This window comes from Pelophylax lessonae (assembly GCF_965119305.1).
Source record: "Pelophylax lessonae genome assembly, chromosome: 13".
NCBI lineage: Eukaryota > Metazoa > Chordata > Amphibia > Anura > Ranidae > Pelophylax > Pelophylax lessonae.
In genome coordinates this window covers 150645246-150668221 of record NC_138780.1, presented here as the reverse complement: position 1 = coordinate 150668221, position 22976 = coordinate 150645246, and the positions used below count along the sequence as shown (strand labels likewise).

The 22976-nt window shown below is 43.1% G+C and overlaps 1 protein-coding gene across 1 annotated transcript in view; it reads right to left on the bottom strand.

The window, feature by feature from the left end:
* Positions 1-15789, bottom strand: part of AKAP5 (A-kinase anchoring protein 5) — a 37856-nt gene extending 22067 nt beyond the window's left edge. The window contains exon 1 of the mRNA XM_082242860.1: positions 15670-15789. The gene's annotated coding sequence lies outside the window, so the exon portion shown is untranslated. The remainder of the gene's footprint in view (positions 1-15669) is intronic.
* Between the last annotated feature and the right edge of the window lie 7187 nt (positions 15790-22976).

Sequence of the window (22976 nt, the reverse complement as noted above, 5' to 3'; positions counted from 1 at the left end):
GTGTGCCTTGCTTTTTCCTCGGTTGCCTGTGTCTGCCCCTAGACTAGTTCTTTGGAATCCCACAGATTGCTATCAATGTAAGCTATGCAGCGGTTTTACATGAATCTAAGAAATATTATGTTACCATAAATATAAATCTAACTTGTGTTCATTTATTTGATGATAATAGAGTTTGCACCCTCAAAAACAAACGGCCTTGAAGAAGCTACAAGTTAAGCGAAACACGGTGACTGTTCAGAAGTGGACAAGGGTATCTGGAAGTCCTGTGCAAGTGACAGATCACTGGACTCTCATAGTTATTCTTGACCTGTGTTTCTTTGAAGGTTAATACTATAGGGGGTGTTCCCCATGTTTATGGCTTTATGTGAAGCCTTTTTTTACTAGTTTTTAATATTTGTGAAATAAAGTATTATTTTTTTATATGTATGTGTCTCATGTTGTGCCTTTAAAACCCGCCATTGTCCATATAAGTACTTGTGAGGGATTCTTTGCTGTTATTATAATTGGATGGGGCACACATTTGAAAGGTATGATATTCAGTAAAGTGGGGATAGGTTAGTATGTGGTCTTATTGCTATTCATGTCTTCCTGTTGCAGTGACAACCTTCCATTTCTTGTCCTGGTGCCAAGAGGGAAAATCTCTTCAGTTGCATCACAGACAGGAATAAAAGCCTAACAAAATGTCTTCTCCACTCTTTCCACAAATAGTGGAGTTATGCTTTAAAAAGACATTGCCACTTTGCTAATTTGGGGCAAAGTGACAATGTCTATTGATAGCCCACTTTCCAGGGGTGTCTATGTGGGAGTCAAAGACCCCAGGCCAAATTCTTTGGAGTCACTTGGTGTTGGCCATTCAGAGTCAGTCTGATGTATGCACTGAAGGATTACATTATATGGACATCTGACCGTCACACCTACCTGTATGGCCAAATGTATGTGGACACTGTCCAAATGTTCAGGTGTTTTCAGGAAAGGGCACTCTTAATGCTACCACTTACAAAGACACTTCTGACCTTGTGGGAACAGTTTGAGGAATGCCCTTATCTGTTCCAGCATGACTGTACCCCTGTGCACAAAGCCAGCTCCATAAAGATGAGGAACTCAAGTATCCTTCACAAAGTACTGAAGTCAACCCTATTGAACAACCCTTGGGTTGTATTGACACGTGGATTGTGAGACAGATCTTCTTATCCAACTTCACTACCTGACCTCACACATGCGCTATAGGCTTAACCACTTAAGCCCCGGAAGATTTTACCCCCTTCCTGACCAGGGGGTATTTTGCGATTCGGCACTGCGTGATTTTAACGGACAATTGGGCGGTTGTGCGACGCTGTACCTAAACAAATTTGACGTCCTTTTTTCCCACAAACAGAGCTTTCTTTTGGTGGTATTTGATCACCTGTGCGATTTTTTGATCATGCGCTATAAACAAAAAAAAGAGTGTCAATTTTGCAAAAATAACAATATTTTTCACATTTTTTTATATGAAATTCCCCCCCAAAAAAATGTAAAAATCAAAATTTTTTAACATTTTTGGCCAATTTGTTTTATGCTACCTATGTTTGGTAAAAAAAAAAAATCGCAAAAAGCGTATTTTGATTGGTTTGCGCAAAAGTCATCGCGTTTACTAACAAAGGGAAAGATTTTTGTCATTTTTGTTGTTTTTTTTTTAACGCGTAATGGCGGCGATCTGAGATTTTTTTTGCAGTACTGCGACATTGGGGCGGACAGATCGGACCCTTGACTGACATTTTTGACACTTTTGGGGTTACCAGTGACATTACTGCAGTAATCAGTGCTATACATATGCACTGTTACTGCAAAATTACACTGGTAGTGAAGGGGTTAACTTTATTTGAGAGGGAGGGGCTGTGTGTGTCCCTAGGGGCGTGATTCTAACTGTGATTGGCTGTCTGTTGAGCTGTAGAAACAGTGATCAACGGTTCTACATAGTAGAACCGCGTGATCACAGTTTCTACACAGGGGAGAATGACAGGCGGCTTGTTTACACTAGCCGTCTGACTTTCTCCCTCTGCAGCGGCGATTGCAGAGTGACCGGCGGACATCGGGTCCGCCGGTCACATGTGCGGGGGGGGTCCGTGACCACGCGGGAGAGCGCCTCCGGCAGCGCGCGCTCGCTCCCTAGACCCGCACAGGCTAGCGACGTAGACCTGTGCCTGTGAGGGGCTGACTGCTGACGTAGATAGTCGTTAGGCAGTCGGCAAGTGGTTAACAAGCACAAATTCGTACAAGCACACTCCAAATTCTTGTGGAAAGCCTTCTCAGAAGAGTGAAGGCTGGTATAGCCACAAAAGAGAATTAACTTTGTATTACTTGAGTACATTCCATTTGCACACTATGCTAAAATTTACCTTGTGGTTAAAAGGGTGCTGTAATGACTTCTAACTGGTCATGTACAGCGTGAATAAGGAATGTTATTAATCCACCTGCAAGCTTGTTTGAAATTGCAAACCTCATTTTTAACAACCATATTCTTGTATGATTCGTGAAAAGCAAAATTTCAGGGCAGTGCAGGGACCCTTCCTCAGGCGTGTAGTCGTAATAATGCCCATGGTTTTGGAATAGAACACCCAATAAGCTCCAATGGATATGATGGTCAGGTGTCCACTGTGTCGAAAAACATGTGACCATATATAGTCTGTATAGTGGTAAATGGCTCTAGAGGAATCGATTTATTTTCAAAATAACCACCTAGATCTTATAGACACTGCTATTCCTGCAAAGGTGGCTCAACATTAGTGAGTATGACTCTTTATCTCTCAGTTTATGAAATAAATACTGTATAAAGGTAGCCACTCTCCTATTTCAAAGATAGGAAGTAAAAGAGTTAGTGGACCTGTCAGTACAATGTTTCTTTACTTGAATCAGTAGGGCACATGTCGTGTTACCAAATCACATTAAATCTTTTAGAAGAATATAATTTCCTTTGTGCCATTATTGAAAGTGGACCTGAGCTTACAAAACAGAAGATTTGCTATCTTACAGGAAACATTTAGAAAAGCTATTTGTGCCTAAGCAGTACCCTGAAGCATCTGTTTTTGTCTTCTATTTCTCCTAAATAATAGCAATGCACTTTCTGTTACTAAAATATTTCTGTTCCCTGAGTCTCATAGCTCTCTATCTGCTGTGTGGCATCATCTAAGGCAGGGGTCTCAGAGCTCTCTATCTGCTGTGTGGCATCATCTAAGGCAGGGGTCTCATAGCTCTCTATCTGCTGTGTGGCATCATCTAAGGCAGGGGTCTCATAGCTCTCTATCTGCTGTGTGGCATCATCTAAGGCAGGGGTCTCATAGCTCTCTATCTGCTGTGTGGCATCATCTAAGGCAGGGATCTCATAGCTCTCTATCTGCTGTGTGGCATCATCTAAGGCAGGGGTCTCATAGCTCTCTATCTGCTGTGTGGCATCATCTAAGGTAGGGGTCTCATAGCTCTCTATCTGCTGTGTGGCATCATCTAAGGCAGGGATCTCATAGCTCTCTATCTGCTGTGTGGCATCATCTAAGGCAGGGGTCTCATAGCTCTCTATCTGCTGTGTGGCATCATCTAAGGTAGGGGTCTCATAGCTCTCTATCTGCTGTGTGGCATCATCTAAGGCAGGGGTCTCATAGCTCTCTATCTGCTATGTGGCATCATCTAAGGTAGGGGTCTCATAGCTATCTATCTGCTGTGTGGCATCATCTAAGGTAGGGGTCTCATAGCTCTCTATCTGCTGTGTGGCATCATCTAAGGCAGGGGTCTCATAGCTCTCTATCTGCTGTGTGGCATCATCTAAGGTAGGGGTCTCATAGCTCTCTATCTGCTGTGTGGCATCATCTAAGGCAGGGGTCTCATAGCTATCTATCTGCTGTGTGGCATCATCTAAGGTAGGGGTCTCATAGCTCTCTATCTGCTGTGTGGCATCATCTAAGGCAGGGGTCTCATGGCTCTCTATCTGCTGTGTGGCATCATCTAAGGCAGGGGTCTCATAGTTCTCTATCTGCTGTGTGGCATCATCTAAAGCAGGGGTCTCATAGCTCTCTATCTGCTGTGTGGCATCATCTAAGGCAGGGGTCTCATAGCTCTCTATCTGCTGTGTGGCATCATCGAAGACTGCGGGCCCAAGGGCCAGATGTAGCCCTTTGCTAGCTTTTATCTGGCCCTTAGGGCACTATTCCTCCCACTGATATGAGGCACTATCCTTCCCACTGACACTAACAATGGAGCATTATTTCTTCCACCGATACCAATGATGGGATACTATTCCTCCTACCAATAAAGGGCACGTCTCCTCCTCCTATTGACCACTAACTCTAAGGCCATATTTATTCTCATTGATGTCAGGCCTGGGACATTTTCTGCCTCTACTGAGCATAGTCCGGCCCTCCTAAAGTCTGAAGAACAATAAACTGGCCCGTTGTTTGAAAAGTTTGGAGACCCCGAATCTAAGACATAGGTACCTCTGCTTGCTACTCTCAGATTTGGAGTCAGATTTGGTGATGGCACTATTGTGCTAATTATTGTTTTCTTTGCTGGAGAGGAAGCTGTAGCTGAGAACCAACAGTGCAAGCTTCTCCCTGCCTTTACATTTTTTTAACTGTTGCTCATCAGTCATGAGATCACCAGTCATCCACTGACATGAGGAAGCAAAGTCCCGCTCATCTACCAAGATGACCTGCTCTACACAGAGACACAGTTGGGGAAACCTCAGACAATACTAGTAACTATTCCTTCACGCAGTATTCATCCTTTTTGGACACAGCTTCCACAGTACAGGTCCTCTTTAAGAAAAATGCTGCTTCTGAGCTCCCTCATAAAGCTTCTTGCACAAAGGCTGTGTAGCTGATGTGCATTCTTCCTGGCATTTTAATGTGCACGGGAGGGATAGGTGCAGTGTCCAGCCCGCTGCTTCCAACCTGTCAAAGACCTGCATCCCAGGCATTTACCCCCTGAACACATAGGGCTCTTAACAAGAGTACCACTCAGCACAGTATTCAGCCCCATCCAGCCAAAGCCTGTCATAGACTTCAACAGACTGCAGGCAGTGGGGTTGAACACTGCACCTGTCCCTCTGGGGTGCACTAAAACCCCAGGACGTATGTACAGCAACTAGATGGCCCATGTGCAAGGATCCCACATTTTAGGTGGTCTGGATCACAAAGACTTTGCCTACCAAAACCATTCTGGGTGATGATTTTAAATGTAGCACTACTCCCATGGGAGCTACTGAGTGTGGGCTCCCCTGGGTTACCATTAGCAACAGCAGAACATTTGGACATATTTCCAAGTGTTTTTACCTCAGACAAGGACCAGTCCAGTTTCTTTGGTTTTTATGTTTTATCAGGAACTTGGATAGGAGAAGGGATGAGTGGGATTCTCCAACTGAACTGAACTATGCACAATAGGCAGGGGCGATCCGGAAAATTGGTGATTAACGCTGGTTAAATGCTGATTAACGCTGGTTAATGCTATGTTGAGCTAGTCATGGCTAGGCCGCTGATTCACTTTGCCCATGGCTGTAAAAGAGTCCTTAAAGGTTCCTGAGGTAGCTAAGGTAGACTGTAATTCTGAGACTTCAGGGACCTTCCTGGCGCCCCCTTAACCCCCTAATCTTCATGGCTTGACAACTTGGCACCCTCTTTACTGTATCACTCTGGGTTAGCTGGCTCCTTGATCCCCTTGACCCCTCTGGAACGATCCCCTCTCTTAGGCAGACCCCTGGGCAGATGCTTAAGTACTCACGACACAGTTTTTCCAGAAGTAGTCTGCCCAGCAGCTCCACTTGGTCAGCGCACTGGATCCTTCTGCAACACAGCTCAACCCCTGGTCCCTAGGTCGACTGCTTGGACCACCTTCCTCACTTCAGCAGGAGGAGAGACAGCCATCCCCCTCCTCCTGGGACTTTGCTCCCGCCAAAAGACACCCTGTCCCATGCCCCCTCCGGATTTATTCCCAATCCCAGGATGCATTGCAGAAATGCCCAACCACTGGGACAGTCATAAACCCTGGTGTGCTATTGGCTAGGTTTCCTCCACTGTCCAACAATGTCCCTCATTGGATACAGTGGGGAAGACTCCCCAGACTCAACAGGTCACACCTGGAAGCATATGACAGGCTTACTAACAGATCAGACCCTCCTGATAAGCAGACAGGGCCACTCTATGCTTTACCTAGCACCTACCTAGGAGGGTGCTACATCAATAAAACTAATATCAGTTAGATAGACTCTATCTGGTAGACTTTCAGTGAAATAAGATCAGCAAAACAGATCCTTGGTACAGCACCAAGCAGAAAGCGGACATACTGTATTTGTAATGAGCAAGTATACCTCTCCTATGTACATACTGTAAATACAAAGTATAGATAAAAGTGAACAAAAAAATCATTACTTACATCAAACCGATACACTTTTAGATATATTTCAAAGACATTAAAAAGTCTCCTAAATAGTCCAATCAGCAGCTTAGATAACAGTCTAATCCAATATACAAACATTAAATAACTGAAGACAATCTTCTTCACACAATAATAAATTATGTGCAGAGGCTTTGGCTTGCACAGCACTATTTCATGATATAAAATGATGTCACCTAATAAAGATAAAGGCCTAGACAGCACTGTGCATATGTCACGGCCAATATTACTTAGAACCAGTTCCAGGAAACAGTAAGGCCATACAGATGCCTCAATTCATAGAGACAACATAAGAGTGTCCGTGTCTTTCCAAGGTGACCTTGGATTTTTTTTAAGCAATTGTGTTGTTGTGTAAGTTTTATATGTTTTACAGTTTTAATTTATCAGCTGCATTTCTTAGAAGAAAAAAAAAAAACACACACACATGGATTATAAATCACATTATTTCTAGAGCAAGAGAAAATAATTCATACCAAGACTACTTCTTCCTAGGGTCTTGTTCTGTAATTTAGTCTGAACTCCTTGCATATACAAAACACTACCATATCACCCAATTATGTTGTTTCAAAAAATACTTTAGGACCCATTTACATTTTGCATTACCATGTGTCGCATCGATGCAACCAATGCATTTAATATGTGTTATGATAATGGCGCATTATTGTGCTTGTTCCCGCAACACATAAATGTAAATAGGCCCTTACATGGATTATAAATCACATTATTTCTAGAGCAAGAGAAAATAATTATTACCAGGACTTCTTCTTCCAAGGGTCTTGTTCTGTAAGGTAAGCTGAACTCCTGGCAGATACAAAACACTACCATATCACACAATTATGTTGTTTAAAAAAAACCTTTAGGACATTACATTACATGTGTGCATTACCATGTGTTGCATCCATGCAACCCATGCATTTAATATGTGTTGTGATAACGTGCTTGTTTCCACAACACATAAATGTGAATAGGCCCTTACTTGTTATCTATAGCTAGCAAATGTACCTACATGCTTTTTTCATATTAGCCTAATGTAATCTTCTGTTCATAGGTCCCAGGCTAGGATAGGGAATGGCCACTATTGTCACTTTTCCACTGCAAGTACCGGCTCGGCTCCACTCGGCCCTGCTTGGCTCTGTTTGGTTTTCCACTGCATGGTACCGCATGATACAGTGTTGGAACGGTCTGGTATGGTTTGCTTTTCCACTAAAGTAAAGTGGGTGGGATAACAATGATTCTCTGACCAATCAGTGGCTAGTAGTGACAAACAGTCAAGGCTGCATGCAAAGGATTGTGGGATATGGTACCGGTACGGCCCTCTTGGAACCACAACTGAGGTGGTACTGTTTAAGCGAGCCGTACCGTTCGGTTCCATGTAGTGGAAAAGCGCCGCCGTACCGTACCGTACCGAACCGAACCGTTCCAACACCGTACCATGCGGTACCATGCAGTGGAAAAGCACAAAAGCGTGCCGAACCGTTTGGTTTCATGCAGTGGAAAAGCACCAAATATGAGCAAATCAGGCTTTTTTGCAGTGTGCTGTTGATCCAACTTACTGACAGGAGGAGAAAGCAGAGTTTTTATCTCATTAGTGATAAGGCAAAGTTCTCCAACTGTCAGGCTATAGACCGAAGGGTGATCAAGCTGCATGTCTTAACCACAGTGGAGAAAAAGGAGGCCATCCTCCTAGCTATGTTGCATGGCAGGGATGTCCTATTAATAACTGGTGGAAGAGTTTAAGCCATGATGGGCTGGTTTAAACGCGTCAGGGGGGGAGGCTAGTAGAGTAGCGCTGGCTGAGGCCATTCATATTTTCTCAAACATTGGATCATCAGAATGGCATCTTATGTCTTTCCCATTTGCACTGGCGGAAGAGAAGCCACATAACAAAACTGGTAAGCAAGTTAGTTCTCATATACAGCATGTATATGAATTGTACATTCAGCTATTTGCTTGCAGTTTTAACAAATAATATTTATTCGGCAACAATTTTTTTTGAATCTTTATATGGGTAACTGAATATAGTCATCTTAGTTTAGTTTAGTAATAATTTTGTTCCCTCACTAAAGTCGCAAGTCAACCAGTCGCTCCTGTGCGGTTAGTGCTACGGTTGTTTCCCAGTATGACTAAGAAGGCTTTGCCTGAGGGGTGGAAAGACTTTAGAAAATGTATAGCCCTGTGTTCTGCTCTTATTCTGCCCCACCATCCCATACAGTGTGTCATAGGATTGGCCTTCGATAAGCTGATCTCATGCGCACTAGGCCCAAAGCAACCAATAGGCTGTAGAGGGCAGTGGGAAGATCCATTTGCCCCATGATAGTTCCGTAGGGTGGACTTCCCTGGCACTGGCTTTCGCAAGGAAACAATGACGGACAGACAGACAGACAGAAAAGTTGGTTTTGCACAATCACCTCTTACTTCAATATCAGTTGGCCAGAGGTGTCTTCAAAGGTTGTGTACAGTACATACAACATATATTTAATACATTAGCTTACAATCATAACCCAATCCAACCAAAATTAGTCAAAAAATGATCTTAGGTCTATGGGCTTCTAAATCGTCATCCAGCCCTTTTGAGAGAAGATATCTCCTTGCTTGTCTACTGCCTATTCATGGCCAGCCAAAGGAAATATGCTGAATGAACAGGCAAATATAACTATTTTTTTTCCATTACTATGTTTTCACAGATTGTCCTTAGTGACTAGCCAAAAAATCCAGCAGGAGTGCAATTCCCCATGGAGGAGTTGCTGCCATCTGAAGACAGAAGCACATTCATTTAACATGTACAGTATGTCAAATGACGTTTTTAGTTTTGCATTAAAGGAGTTGTAAAGTCAGGAAGGTTTTTTATCCTAACGCATTCTATGGATTGAGATAAAAAGCCCTCTGTGTGTAGCAGCCCCCCAGCACCCCTAATACTTACTTGTGCCCCCTCTCTATCCAGTGATGTCCACGAGTCCCTCGGCTGTCCTGATGCTCTTCCTACTGATTGGCTGAGATACAGCCGCGGCGCCATTGGCTCCAGCTGCTGTCAATCAGTTAGCCAATCAGGAGAGAGAGGGGCCGGGGCTGAATGGCAGCTCTGGGTCTGAATGGACACACAAAGCTGCAGCTTGGCTCGGGTGCCCCTATATCAAGCTGCTTTCTGTGGGAGCACTTGATAGGAGGGAGGGGCCAGGAGCAGGAACAAGGGACCCAAGAAGAGCAGGACCCAGGCTGCTATGTGTAAAACCAACTGCACAGAGGTGGTAAGTATAACATATTTGTTATTTTATTTTTATTTTTTTTAAAACGAGACTTTACAATCACTTTAGGAAGGGAGTGTTTTAAACCTATGTCAGGTTTCCAGACAAGGAGATTTCTCTTCACTACCTCGAAAGCAGGGCTGGGACAAGGGGTGAGCAGGAGGGACGCCTGCCCTGGGCACTACAGTATCATGTGAGGTGGGAGGGTGCCACAATAAGATGGGGGGTTTGTGTTGGAAGGAGGAATTTGTGGGGCAGCAGGGGATAAGTATTGTTCTAGTAGGGGAAATTTGGGGGGGGGGGGGGGTGAGGAGTGCTAAGAGTGGTGATTTAGGGGGATTTGTGCTGGGAGGGGGGATGGGGGAAGATTTGTGCTAGGAGAGGGAATTTAGGGGTAATATGTGCTGGGAGAGATACATTTGAAGAGGAGGCGAGAAGATGTATACTACGAGGAGACATTTTAGGGGTAGACAATTTGTGCTAGGAGGGGTGAATTTTTTTTGGGGTGGCAGTTGAGCTGGGGGTAGGCAAAGATTTGTGTTGAGAGGGGATTTCAGCAGGGGAGCAGATTTGTACTTGGAGGAGGGGGAATTTATGCTTAGAGGATAAGCATGTAGACTAGTGCTCAGTGTTTTTGTGAGGAGATCTTTGCTGACACAGAATGCTCATACATCTTGGTGGTGGGGGGCAGCAGTTTTGCATGTTTACCCTGGGCTCTAGATGACCTTGTCCCAACAATGCTCCAAAGCGAAGTTCCCTCTAAGATATCCATTAGAAGGTTTTCCCTCACCTGTAGTTAATGTGACAACTCACACATTAGGGACAATGGTCCCCAGGACCTATAGTGACTGTGAATCTCCATAGTAGGGACACAGACATCAAGAAAAGCCTATTGGAGGTTCTACACCTTTCATATTCTATTTCAGCTAAAAAAAAGTTTGGACATACACTTCAATCCATCAAAGTCAACAATATTGGGCAATAATTATCTTATATGTATGACTAGCTTTAGTTCTATGGCTTCCAGATAACAAATTTTCCAACTGGACTATCTTCTCAATCATTGCACCTCATTTATTTATTTCAGATACTTATATAGAACCATCAATGTACATACGTATATATTGTACATTCACATCAGTACTGTCCTCAAGGAGCTTACAATCTAGGGTCCCTAACTCACATTCATACCCACTCTAGAGCAATTTAGACAGGAGCCAATTAACCTAGCAGCATGTCTTTGGAGTGTAGGACGTAACCCACACAGGAACGGGGAGAACATGCAAACTCCAGACAGGTAGTGCTGTGGTTGGGTTTCGAACAGATAACCCTAGTGCTGCTAGGGCAGAAGTACAAACCACTTATGGCGCTTTTCCACTGCATGGAACCGAACGGTTCGGCTCGCTTTTGTGCTTTTCCACTGCTGGTACCGCATGGTACGGTGTAGGAACGGTTCAGTATGGTACGGTACGGCGGTGCTTTTCCACTACATGGAACCGAATGGTACGGCTCGCTTAAACAGTACCACCTCAGTTGTGGTTCCAACAGGGCCGTACCGGTTCCATATCCCACAATCCTTTGCATGCAGTCTTGACTGTTTGTCACTACTAGCCACTGATTGGTCAGAGAATCATTGTTATCCCACCCACTTACTTTAGTACTACTTTAGTGGAAAAGCAAACCATACCAAACCGTACCGAACCGTACCAACACCGTACCATGCGGTACCATGCAGTGGAAAACCAAACCGGGCCAAGCAGGGCCGAGTAGAGCCGAGCCGGTACTTGCAGTGGAAAAGTGCCATTAGCCACTGTGCTGCCCCTCCTGATATACTATGATTTTGCACAATAGAAACTTCAAAAATTGCAATTTCTGAAGTCCAGTCATAGAGAGCTGAACAAGTACAGCAACAGATAAGATAACTAAGGCTTGCCATAGAAAGTTTGAATCTTGATATTCGAACCACTAGCATCAAACACTGTCTTCTCCCGGCAAGGGTGGCTTCCCTCGCCCGTCCCTACCGGGAGCCGATAATTGCTTGGCAGGAGGGATTCCCCTGTCAGTACTGTCTTTGTTGATGGGAAATCATGCTAATTTCTTTCCTGCAACCCGTGGCTGCAGGAAAGAAATTTGCACCGTCTATGGCCTGCTTTAGACAATACCTAACTCACATTCTATAAAGAATCGCTGGTATTCAAAGTACAACTAAAGGCACCTGTATAGCAGCATATACAAATCCCAAATCTAGTTACTATGTGATGCAAAAGGCTCATAAAGTAAACAAAAAACATCCTTTTCCTTTCGAGTATGAACCAAGTTCTTCAATTGTGTCTCACACATTCCCCCTCCCAGACACTGCAGATCATAGTAGGAGGGTTTCAGCAACAGAGGCAGTGCTGCCAATCAGGAAAGCAGTGGGCAGGACAAGGTGTGGCCAGGTGCTAAAGGAAAGGCTACAGACTTGTGACTCAGCAGTGAGAATGCTGATAGTCACGCTCAATATAACATTTTTTGCATCCCGCTGTAGTGCAAGCAGACACAGCCTACATGAGAGTGGCAACTCTGCTGTGAATTCATGAGCAGTGCAGCATTGTTGCCACCCCATCACAGAAAGATGCATTAGGTGGACTTCACTGGCAGACTCAAGTATTAGTGGAACTTTGCAGGGGGTTAATAAAAACTAAGTGCAGATCTACTTATAATGAAATGCTGCAGAATATATTTTAATAGGAGGCCATAGTTTTCTTTAAATACAGAAGGGAAAAAAAACAACAGTAACATTCTGCTTTATAATAAAACGCAATGCTCAAAGTCAGCAATCTATGCCAAGAGTTGTCATAACCATTCTGTTACAGTAGAAGTATGCCGCATAATTAAAGACCGTTATTGTATGAATGTCATTTTAACATTAATCAATTCAGAAGAGGCTGTTTTCCCGTGACCTGCTTGCATATTTAAGCAGTATGAACATATGGAACTGGACTGAACTGGCACTTAAATGCTTAAGGTCCCTTTCACAGGGGCGGTGTGCTCGAAGGACTCTGTTTTGCTCAGCAGGGATCGATCCGCTGATCCCCGCTGAGCAGGCGGATGACAGGTCCGTCTCCGCTTACTTTGCAGAGATGAAGCTGTCAGATCCCCGCTCTCCTCTATGGAAGATCGGATCAGAACAGACTGCCTGCTGCTATCTGATCCGATCCTCCAGACGGATGAAAAATAGGGTTTCCATCCGTCCGGATTTCAAGGACAGGATCGGATCGGATCGAATCAGATAGCAGCAGGTGTCAGCGGAGATGTCACCGCTGACATCCGCTGCTCCATAGAGGTGTTTTGAGCATTCGATCAGGACCGCCTGAAAAACTGAGAGGCAGACCAGATCGGAAAGCCCGTGTGAAAGGGCCTAACTCTTCAAACACAAGAAGGCCTTTTTTAAAACAGCGGTGTTGGTGTCCAAAGTACCGTAACACACAGATAAAATATATATGGGGGTCGGTTTTACCTGATAAAGGATTTGTATTTTTGTTCATCCAGTTGTGAGATTTACATAGCTCTGCCACAAAGCACAACCCTGCCTGGAAGGACAAGAGACCTGATTTTCTGTCTCAATGTTTTTTCGATTAATGAACATGCAAAACATGCAAAAGATCTGGCCTTGCAGGGGCTAGCTGTGACATTTATAAGAGAGACCTGATTTTCAATTGCTAGAGTTTGCGAAGGCTGGTTTCACACGGGTGGACTGATCAAGTCCACCTGTCAGTTTTTCAGGCGGACCTGATCGGACCGGCCATTGCTCTCTATGTAGCAGCAGACATGTCCGTTGACACCCGCCAGCTTCCAATCCGATCCTGTCCGCCAAAAACAGACGGATGGGGGATCCAGTCCCCATCTGTCCGGGGAACCGGATGACAGTCGGATGGAAACGGCCTATAGAGGACAGCAGGGCTGAGTCTGTGTCAGCTCTGCATAGCGGAGTGAGCACGGACCTGTCATCCGTCTGCTCAGCGGGGATCAGCGGAGAGATCCCCCGCTGAGCAGGTGGGTGTGCATTATAGAGACTGCTTGTGTGAAACCAGCCTAACACTTACAGGTTTCCTTCCTGTCCCCAGCCTGTGACATGACAGTAAAAAAAGAAGCAGCAGACTTAAGCCTCGTACACACGCGTCTAAATTTGGCAGGGAATTTTCGTCCGACGACCGATCGGCCGATTTTCGGCTTGTTAGTATGATGCTTCCGACAACCGACTCCGACTTTTCGGCCGAAAAAAATCTGGTGTGCAGGCTATAAAATTTTTGTCCTCCGTCAAAACACGGCCGATTTTTGTGCAGTCAGTACAGATTTCGACAGGGAAAAATCTTATCAGCAAGACTGGGCATGCTCAGAGAAGAAAGAACACAAAGAAAGTAAACCAACACATGACATCACTTCTGAAGTAGAATTTTGTTGGTCGACAAAAGTCCAGTGCAGTCTAGGCACATTCCAACCAACAAAACACAACTATGGACAAAAGACGGACGACCGGTTGGCCGATAATCGTTGTGTGTGTACTAGGCTTAAGAAGTTCACCCCTCTGTCTCTCCGCTCCCTCATACTATCAGCATGCTCTGTTAGCACATCAGCACTGAAACACAATTGATAGCCTCCTTGTGCTGCTCTTTCTCCTCCCAGTCTGAGCTCTGCTGAACAGGGAATTGCAAGAGACTATTACCAGGTTAAGTACAAGTACACTGCTTGTATACAAAACACATTAAATGATATGTTAGATAATACAAAGTTGCATAGGAGTTTAGCTTTAAAACGATTTCCCATGTTCTTAAAGAAAATGTGAAAAAAACCCTTTGCTTGTCATCCAACCAGACCTGCACTACGCATTGGATGCCTGCCCATCAGTGCACAGGGAGGGTGGTCTCACTCTCCTTATGAAATCTGAAAACCCAGTTAAATGCAGACCCAGTTTACAAGTGGATCATCATTTTGGTAATTAAAAAAAAAAATTATTTGTTTGTATCCACCTACTTTTATTGCGGTTAATTTTTTGACTATACCGTTTTCTTCTACACACGTTCGTGAATTAGGTAAAAATGTTACGTTAACTGCGTATGGCAATCAGTGGCGCCCTCCTCTATCTATAACTAACCTTGATTAGTGCTCACAGTGCATTAAATTGATTGCAGAGGCTATTTCATGCCTCGGTCTCATGAGGCTTGCGTGCAGAGGTCACATTCTGTTATTCATAATCATATTCAAATCTGTTATGGTCCTTTCCTATGTAGGAGAGGATTCTTACAGCATAGTGCATACTATTTGACATATTTGTCCTGATTGTTTGGGGTACAGAAAAAAAAAAAAAAAAGCACATACTCATCTAAAGCTGGCCCCACATGGATCATTCAATTGATCATTTGATGCAACGAAACTGATCAATCTGAATAAGTAACCCCAAATGCTCCCTCTGATGAATTTACTAAGCTTTCAATCATTTTCGATGGAATTTTGTTCAATCACTTTGAGCGATTGAACGAATATCAGACAACTGATCATAACGATGGTTTAAATTATTTATTTTTAATGGATCGTTTCTGATCAGATTTTAAATCAATGCCATATGTGTTGCATCATTCAATATTTAAATCATTGATACATTTCTGGTTTGTGATTGCTCCTGCCTAGATCAATCACAAATTGATGGGTGTCTGGCCACCTTAAGACAGAAATAACCAAAGAGGTGTGCAGTAATCCATAGTAACCAATCAGAGTCCAGGTTACTGTAGGAAGAATGCGTGAAAAATGACTTGTGGATGTTTTTTATGGGTTACTACACTTTGTACATTGCCTTTTGCCTTTTGCCTATATAAGCTTGATAATGCATGGGTAACGTCAGCATAGCCCTGCAGCAAAATGTGCTAACGATACAGATCGCTACACCGCTGTGACAAATCCATATGCTACATGCAAGGGATGGGTAAAGCTACAGCTCTATGAATAAATAAAGGAAAAAATAAATAAATGAAATTACCTTGTTCGTCTTCCTAACTTGCGATTCTCAGTTCCCAGGCTGGACCAGTCTCATCCTCACACCAGCAGCAAGCTCCCTCTCCCTCTCTGCGCTCTCTTCTATAAGACAGGTCATGCTGCATTCAGAGCCAGATGGGAACTCCTACACATAAGCCTGCTATTGGTCATTGCCGTGGCAACCAGGATGATGGACAGCTCTGTTTCACAATGACAAAATCAAAGTTGTTAATAATGAGCCCCCACAAGTAACAGAGTGGGCTGCGATTGTAGCAAGGAGAAAAGAAGGAAAAAAAAAAGTGTTAAATCGCATGGGAGTACATTTATGCAGCAGGCAGGAATTGACTGTGCTCTTTGAAAGAAATTAAATAAATTGCATAGAAGAGACATATTCCTCTGTGTTCACGAAACATCTCTGACAGGTGAATCATGGCAGTTTAGTTGTTTACTGGATGCAGGTTTAACAAAATAATTCAAAGCTTTCAGTAACCCCCCCCCCCCCCCCCCTTGTAGGTTACTCCTAGAGACTGCTGGTGGCACGGGGGCAAGCTCGGATCAGTTTAAAGCCTAAATGTAATTAAAATAAAAAAAACTGAAAAATCAGCACAAGGGACATAACTTACAGTCAGTAGGATGTGTCCCTTGTGCTGAACCCTCTTTTTCGTCTAGCAAAAAATAAAAGAAAACCCCCCTAAGGGAACAGGACTTTAAAGGCCAAAAGTAACATCACAAATATAAAAAATATTATTTTTATTTTTAATATAACACATTAAATGTCACAGTGATACATATACATAGAAAAAAATCTGACAAAAAAGATAATAAAATCATGTCATGATCACACAAAGATGATGAGGCATTGGTTTCCAGTAGACACCCTACGCATTACGGGAAATACCCTTTGTCAGGGGTGTGAATATGGGAACTCATATGCTTGATTCGTTTTTCTGTAATAGAAGATGTACAGGTAATATCATATGTAACAGAGTAATATATACATTCATTAACAATGCGTTTACATTTGGAACAAAGTCATATATAGAAAACCAAGACAGTCACATTTAACTGAACACATACCATGGGTAAATTCCCTTTTTCGCATGGGTAGATTCACTTTTCGTCTAGCTCCGCCATTTATAGAACCCGTACAACAACTACATAATCTATGATCTATAACGTGATCTATGAATGGAGGGGACAGAGCTATCAATCGTTCACCCATCCTCCATGTGACAGACCCAACCGGGACAGGGGCTTTTGGAAGGGGCCGCAGGGTAGCATCTTGCCTACTCATTATGGTCCCTGGCATTTGAGAGAGCTACAAGAATTCAGGAAGATGTCCTGTTATATAATGTAAGATGACATTACCACATTTAACAGTCAAGGAAACCATGATGGTGTCTGCCAGCTTTAAACTCAGCGAGAAATGTATGGGAAAAGAAAGCTGTTTAATGAGATTTGGACAGCCCTGGGTCTTCTTGAATACTGGTGCTGAACTGTCTAAGTGGGCACTGACACCTAGGCTTGTCTAGGTGACTAGTAGTTACTTAGATCATTGTTTATGTTTAGCTGTTCATTAGATGTACTGATATTACAGTTTACAGTTTGCATTGTTTAGGATAATGTGATCAAGCTCTTGCCTAAATTTTGTGTGGTATATATTCTGTGTGAGTTTACAGTTTCCACCTAAGTTAGTGTTGTCTAGTTCTTGGGTGCAATGCTCAGCTATAATACCCGGTTCTTTGTTCCAGAGTGGAGGAAGCTGTATCTTGGCAGAAGCACCCAAGCGGGGTGCTAAGCGGTCTGCCACACACCATTCATAGATCACTTTCCATTCATTGAAGAAGTAATGTGAAAAACAAACACCAGAGGGCTCCAACTAAGCGCTCATAATTGGCTTCCATTTGGTTTTGCTTTTCATATTGCAAGTTGGAGATGTCCCAGCGTCTCTGAGAGGAGCTGCAACAAGTGTAACCTGATAGAGTCCCTTAAAGTGGATGTAAACCCTCACATATACCCAGTGAAGTGAAAAGCCTCGGCTGATACACAGAGATGAAACAAATATCCCAACATAAGTTTTATTTGTATATCTGATGTCTTCAGCTTTCTACACTGTTTAGAAAGTGAACGTCCTGTTAGAATTTTTTCTTGCTGTTCCAGCGGTGGGTGTGGAGTCTTGGCATACACTGTGTGACAGCTGATTGGAGGAAGGGCACACACACACACATACCCTCCACATAGGCAGAAGATGGAAGAAACATGCAGAGCTATGCTGTGAATAGACCAGCTCTCTGCTAATCTATCTCTATGCACCCACCCAGACAAATTTCCAGCTGCTTTTATCTCCCATGTCGGAGAACTTGTCAGAAGTTATTATGCTGATAACAGAGGAACAGAGCAGCAGAAAGACACGGGACTTCGGTCTTTGGAGAGAGATAAGTAAACACTACAGATATATGTGGCTGGGTCAAATTTCATGAATGAGATTTTCATCCACTTTAAACTCTTGATGTATCGGCCTCTTGGTCAGACTGTTTCACCCCCTTCATGGCCACAGCATGTTTTGCTATTCCGCACTGTGCTACTTTAACTGGAACTTGTGCAGTCATGCAACACTGTACGCAATTTAAATTTATATAATTATTTTTCACACAAATAAAGCTTTCTTTTGGTGGTATTTGATCACCACTGAGTTTTTTTATTTTTGATTATAAAAACGATACATTTGAGAAAAAAAATGGATTTTCTACTTTCTGTTATAGACATGTCTAATAACATCTAATTTCTTCATAAATTTAGGCCAAAATGTAGTCTACTACACGTTTTTGGTAAAAACCAAACTGCGTTTCTGGGGACACTAGTATAGTTCTGATCATGAATAAGATACTGATCCGTACAGACACTGTACTAGTAATGGCAGTGATCAGCGACTTATTGTGTGACTGTGGTAGTGTGGCAGGCAATCTAGCGCTTACTGACACTGGCTGGTAGGGACACTAACTGACACTGACATCATTAGTCACACTAATACAGTGATCAGTGATAATACTGTACACTTTACTAATGTCACTGGCTGGGAAGAGGTTAACATCTGGGGGCAATAAAGGGATTAAATGTGTAATGTGTGCTGCTTTTAGATCGATCTGCTTTTCTCCCTAAACTCAGAATTGATTTCAGGGAGAAGAAACAGAGAGATCTATGTCTGTACACAGAGTTCTGTGTGTTTGTCAACACAGAACCCTGTGCTGGCTACTGCCAATTAGTAGGTTTCAGCTATAAACCATTGGCTGAAATCTGCTGTTAAACTCATGCTGTGTCTAATCACAGCAGGGGGCATGCGCATGTGCGCCTCCAAACCAGGAGGTACACCCTAACGTACGGATACGTCGCACTGCCTGGCTGTGCTGCCCACTTGCAGTACATCTACTGTACTGGTTGGCAAGAGGTTAAAGACTGCACTTCTTTTTTTCTTTCTAATCAAGGACTCACTGTCACCGTTGCACCATTTATTATAATTGATTACGTAGAAGCTGTACTACAGCATCTATGAATGGAGCAGCTGGATGGAAGAGGGAGGGCTCTCTTGATGAGATCCTGTGACAGACCCTCACAATGCCATGGAGGTGGAGGGGATGCCTGAACATAGGAAGATTTCACCTGCAAAAACAGGCAGACAGGAATGTACAAGCTTTAAACTTGATTATACAAAAAATAGATATTTATTAGATAACCAAATAAAAATATTCTGTACATCAACACAAATCAATATCACACCTTCTTGTATTCTTTCACAGATGTACACAAGAGAAAAGATGAATTGTTCTCTTTAGAGGAGAACGCATTAATGCCAGTGGCACATAAGTACAATTTTTTTACAGAGGTAATTCTCAGATGTAAGTGAATATTAGTGAGCACTTTCATTGTGTTCTCCTGGATTTGATGCGTTTCCCAGAATATTCCGCTTCTTCAGGATAGAACAATACATTACCTGCATATAGATATAAAAAAACAATTCTATAATATACTATATATATATATATATATATATATATATACACACACACGCACATATATATATATATATATATATATATATATATATATACACACACACACGCACATATATATATATATATATATATATATATATATATATATATATATATATATATATATATATATATATATACACACACACACACATATATATATATATATATATATATATATATATATATATATATATATATATATATACATACATACATACATACATATACATATAAAAGAAAGGAAAAGGAGGTGCAAACACCTAGTGCATTACCCGTGGTCAATATTTGCAAATTTTTAATAAAAATGCCAAATGCATACTCACAGACGTAAAGATAAAATCATGTTACAAGCATCCACCATGTGTGAACTGGAACAAGTCCTTCAGTCAGGACCGCTAACGCGTTTCGGGGGTCAGGCCCCCTTCCTCAGAGCTCTGAGGAAGGGGGCCTGACCCCCGAAACGCAGACAGACATGGATGAGCAAGTTTGGGGTGGAGGAACTTGAGTGGCCTGACCTCAACCTGATAGAACACCTTTGGGATGAATTAGAGCGGTGACTGCTAGCCAGACTTTTTATCTTTAGGTCTTTATAAATTAATTTCCTTTATAAAGACAATTCCTATTCTTCCTATGTGGCCCAGGGAAGTCAGAAGGTTGGACACCCCTGCCCTAAAGGCTCCTGAAGATTTCCTTTGTGACAAAACATGTTGGGTTGAGCTTAGGCTGCTGGTGACATTAAGTCCGCTGACTCTGACAGCAGACTTTGCTTTTTTTGCTGTTACATTCCCTGCTTTGTGAGTACCCTCTTTTATCGAATAAATTAGGCTGATTTGAAAGTATTACACTGTCTGGTTTGCTTTGTTTTCTCATGTCTTCTCTTGCTTATACATATTCTGGAAGTGTTTGAAGGCTGATCTTTGATCCGTACCAAGCTAGCCAAGTTTACCTTCATGATATATTCACTATGCACTTTTGAACTCAGTTGGTGAGGGGTCATTTATCTCTGGAAGGAGGCTTTTTAATCCTTGGTGGGGCGCACATTATTTGGCACATTTGAAGGACGGATATGCACAATAATTATTGATTTATTATTGCTCATTGGTGATAAATATACAGTGGGTATAGAAAAGAATCACCACCTTTGAGACCCGGTTCACACTGATGCGAGTGCCGGGTTCGCATGTAATGTCGGAGCGCACTGCTCCGACATTACATGCGATCAGCTGTGCGGTGCGAGTTTAGCCATACAGTTTGTATGGCTAAATTCGCATCGCACCCGGTGCAAACACGCACAGGAGGCATTTTTGAAGCCGCATCAGGATCGGATCGCACAGCGGTTCACACTTGTGCGATCCCATCCTGTGCGAACTGCACGATCGCACTGCGATATGCGATCAAACTGGGGGTGTCGTTAAGATTACATTGACACCCCCAGCGGATCGCATATGGCAGTGTGAACTGCCGGGGGTGCGTGTGCGATGCGGGAAAAGGCTGCGAATTCACAGCCTTCCCGCATCGCAATAGTGTGACCCGAGCCTAAAAAAAAAATCACATTTTGTTGCTTTGCAGCCTAAAATAAAGACAGACAATTTTTGTTTTATCCAGCTGTATTTACTAGTGCAACTTATAACATCCAAGTAAAAGATATAACACCAATATGTTAGAAAAAAATATATAAAAATTCAAAAACAGAATCACTGAGCTGAAAAAATGATAACCCCCCCTTATGTCAGTTAAATTTGATGGTGACCGCTTGTGGACTCCAGTCTTCAAGTCCTTCCACAGATTTTCAATGGGGTTTAAATCTGGCCTCTGACTAAGCCATGCAAGGACATTCATCTTTTTCTCCTTTAACCACTGTGTGGTCATTTTTTCTGTGTGCTTTGGGTCATTGTCATATTGAAAGGTAAACCTTATTCCCATTGACAACTTTCTGGCAGAGGGCAGCAGATTTTCCTCAAGAATTTGATGGTATTTTGCCCAAGTGCTCCAGTCCCTGCTGCAGAGAAACACCCCCATAACAGGATATTAGCACCTCCGTACTTTACTGTAGGAATGGTGTTATTTGGATGGTGAGCTGTATTGAATTTTCGCCAGACATATCGTTTGCTGTTGAGGTCAAATAATTAATTTTAGTCTTATCTGACCATAATACCTTTTTCCATGTAGCCGTAGAATCTTTAAAGCGAAGTTCCGGCCTCAAAAACAACTTTGGGCCATCCGCTGGCTTTAAATTACCTAAAAAACAATTGGATACTCCCAATTTTATTTTTTTTGCTTTACTTACCTTGTTTTTGAAGAAAATATACTTACCTTCCTTCTACTTCCTCCCTCTGCGGCTGTGGCCCGCCCTGTCACTTCCTGCTTGCGTTGACTCTTGGGAGCTGAACGTCATCCCTCCCAGGAGTCAATGCATCTGCACCGGCCATGCTCCTCAGTTCCGGTGCAGGCGCGGCATTCCCTGCTAAACAGCTTCTGGGCATGCACCGGAATGACGAGCGGGGCCGGTGCAGGGCATTCTGGGACCGAAGAGGACGCCCGGAGGACGCCAGATGGCAGCGCTGGACAAGAAATTTTCAAGGTAAGTATTTCTTCTAAAAGGTAAGTGCAACCTGGGACAGTTCAGAGGATATCCATTCTGAAATGCACTAGCCCTGACTGTCCCAGGGGTATTTTTATCTCAAAAACATTTCCGAGGCCGGAACTCCGCTTTAAGGTGCATTATAGACAGATCCATCCACCTCATTTCCTGCCTGAAGAAAATGGCCAGCATCATCTGGCTATTTCCTCTCCTGACTGTTCCTGGCTGGCCGATCCCTTTCATTGGATTAAAGCGGAGTTCCACCCATTTTTAATAGGTTGGAATACATAGCTGTATGTAATCCCCTTTAAAACGGCTTTTACCAATGGAAACTTTTTTTTTTTTTTTTTGCTAGTAAATACCTTATTTTCTTCTTTATTCCTCCTCTCCTCACTTCCTGGTCCGATCGGCGATGACGTCATTCGGCGATCCGCAGTGTCTGCTGGGATGTATTCAATTCCAGAAATCTCGGAGTAGCTGTATCTGTACTGAGCCGTGCCTGCCCCGCCTCCGCCCCGCCTCCTCTCATTGAGTTGCATTGTATGAATGTATTAAGGCTGTTCTCTGCCCCGCCTCCGCCCCGCCTCCTCTTACAAATCAATGAGAGGAGGCGGGGCAGAAGCGGGGCAGAGAACAGCCTTAATACATTCATACAATGCAACTCAATGAGAGGAGGCG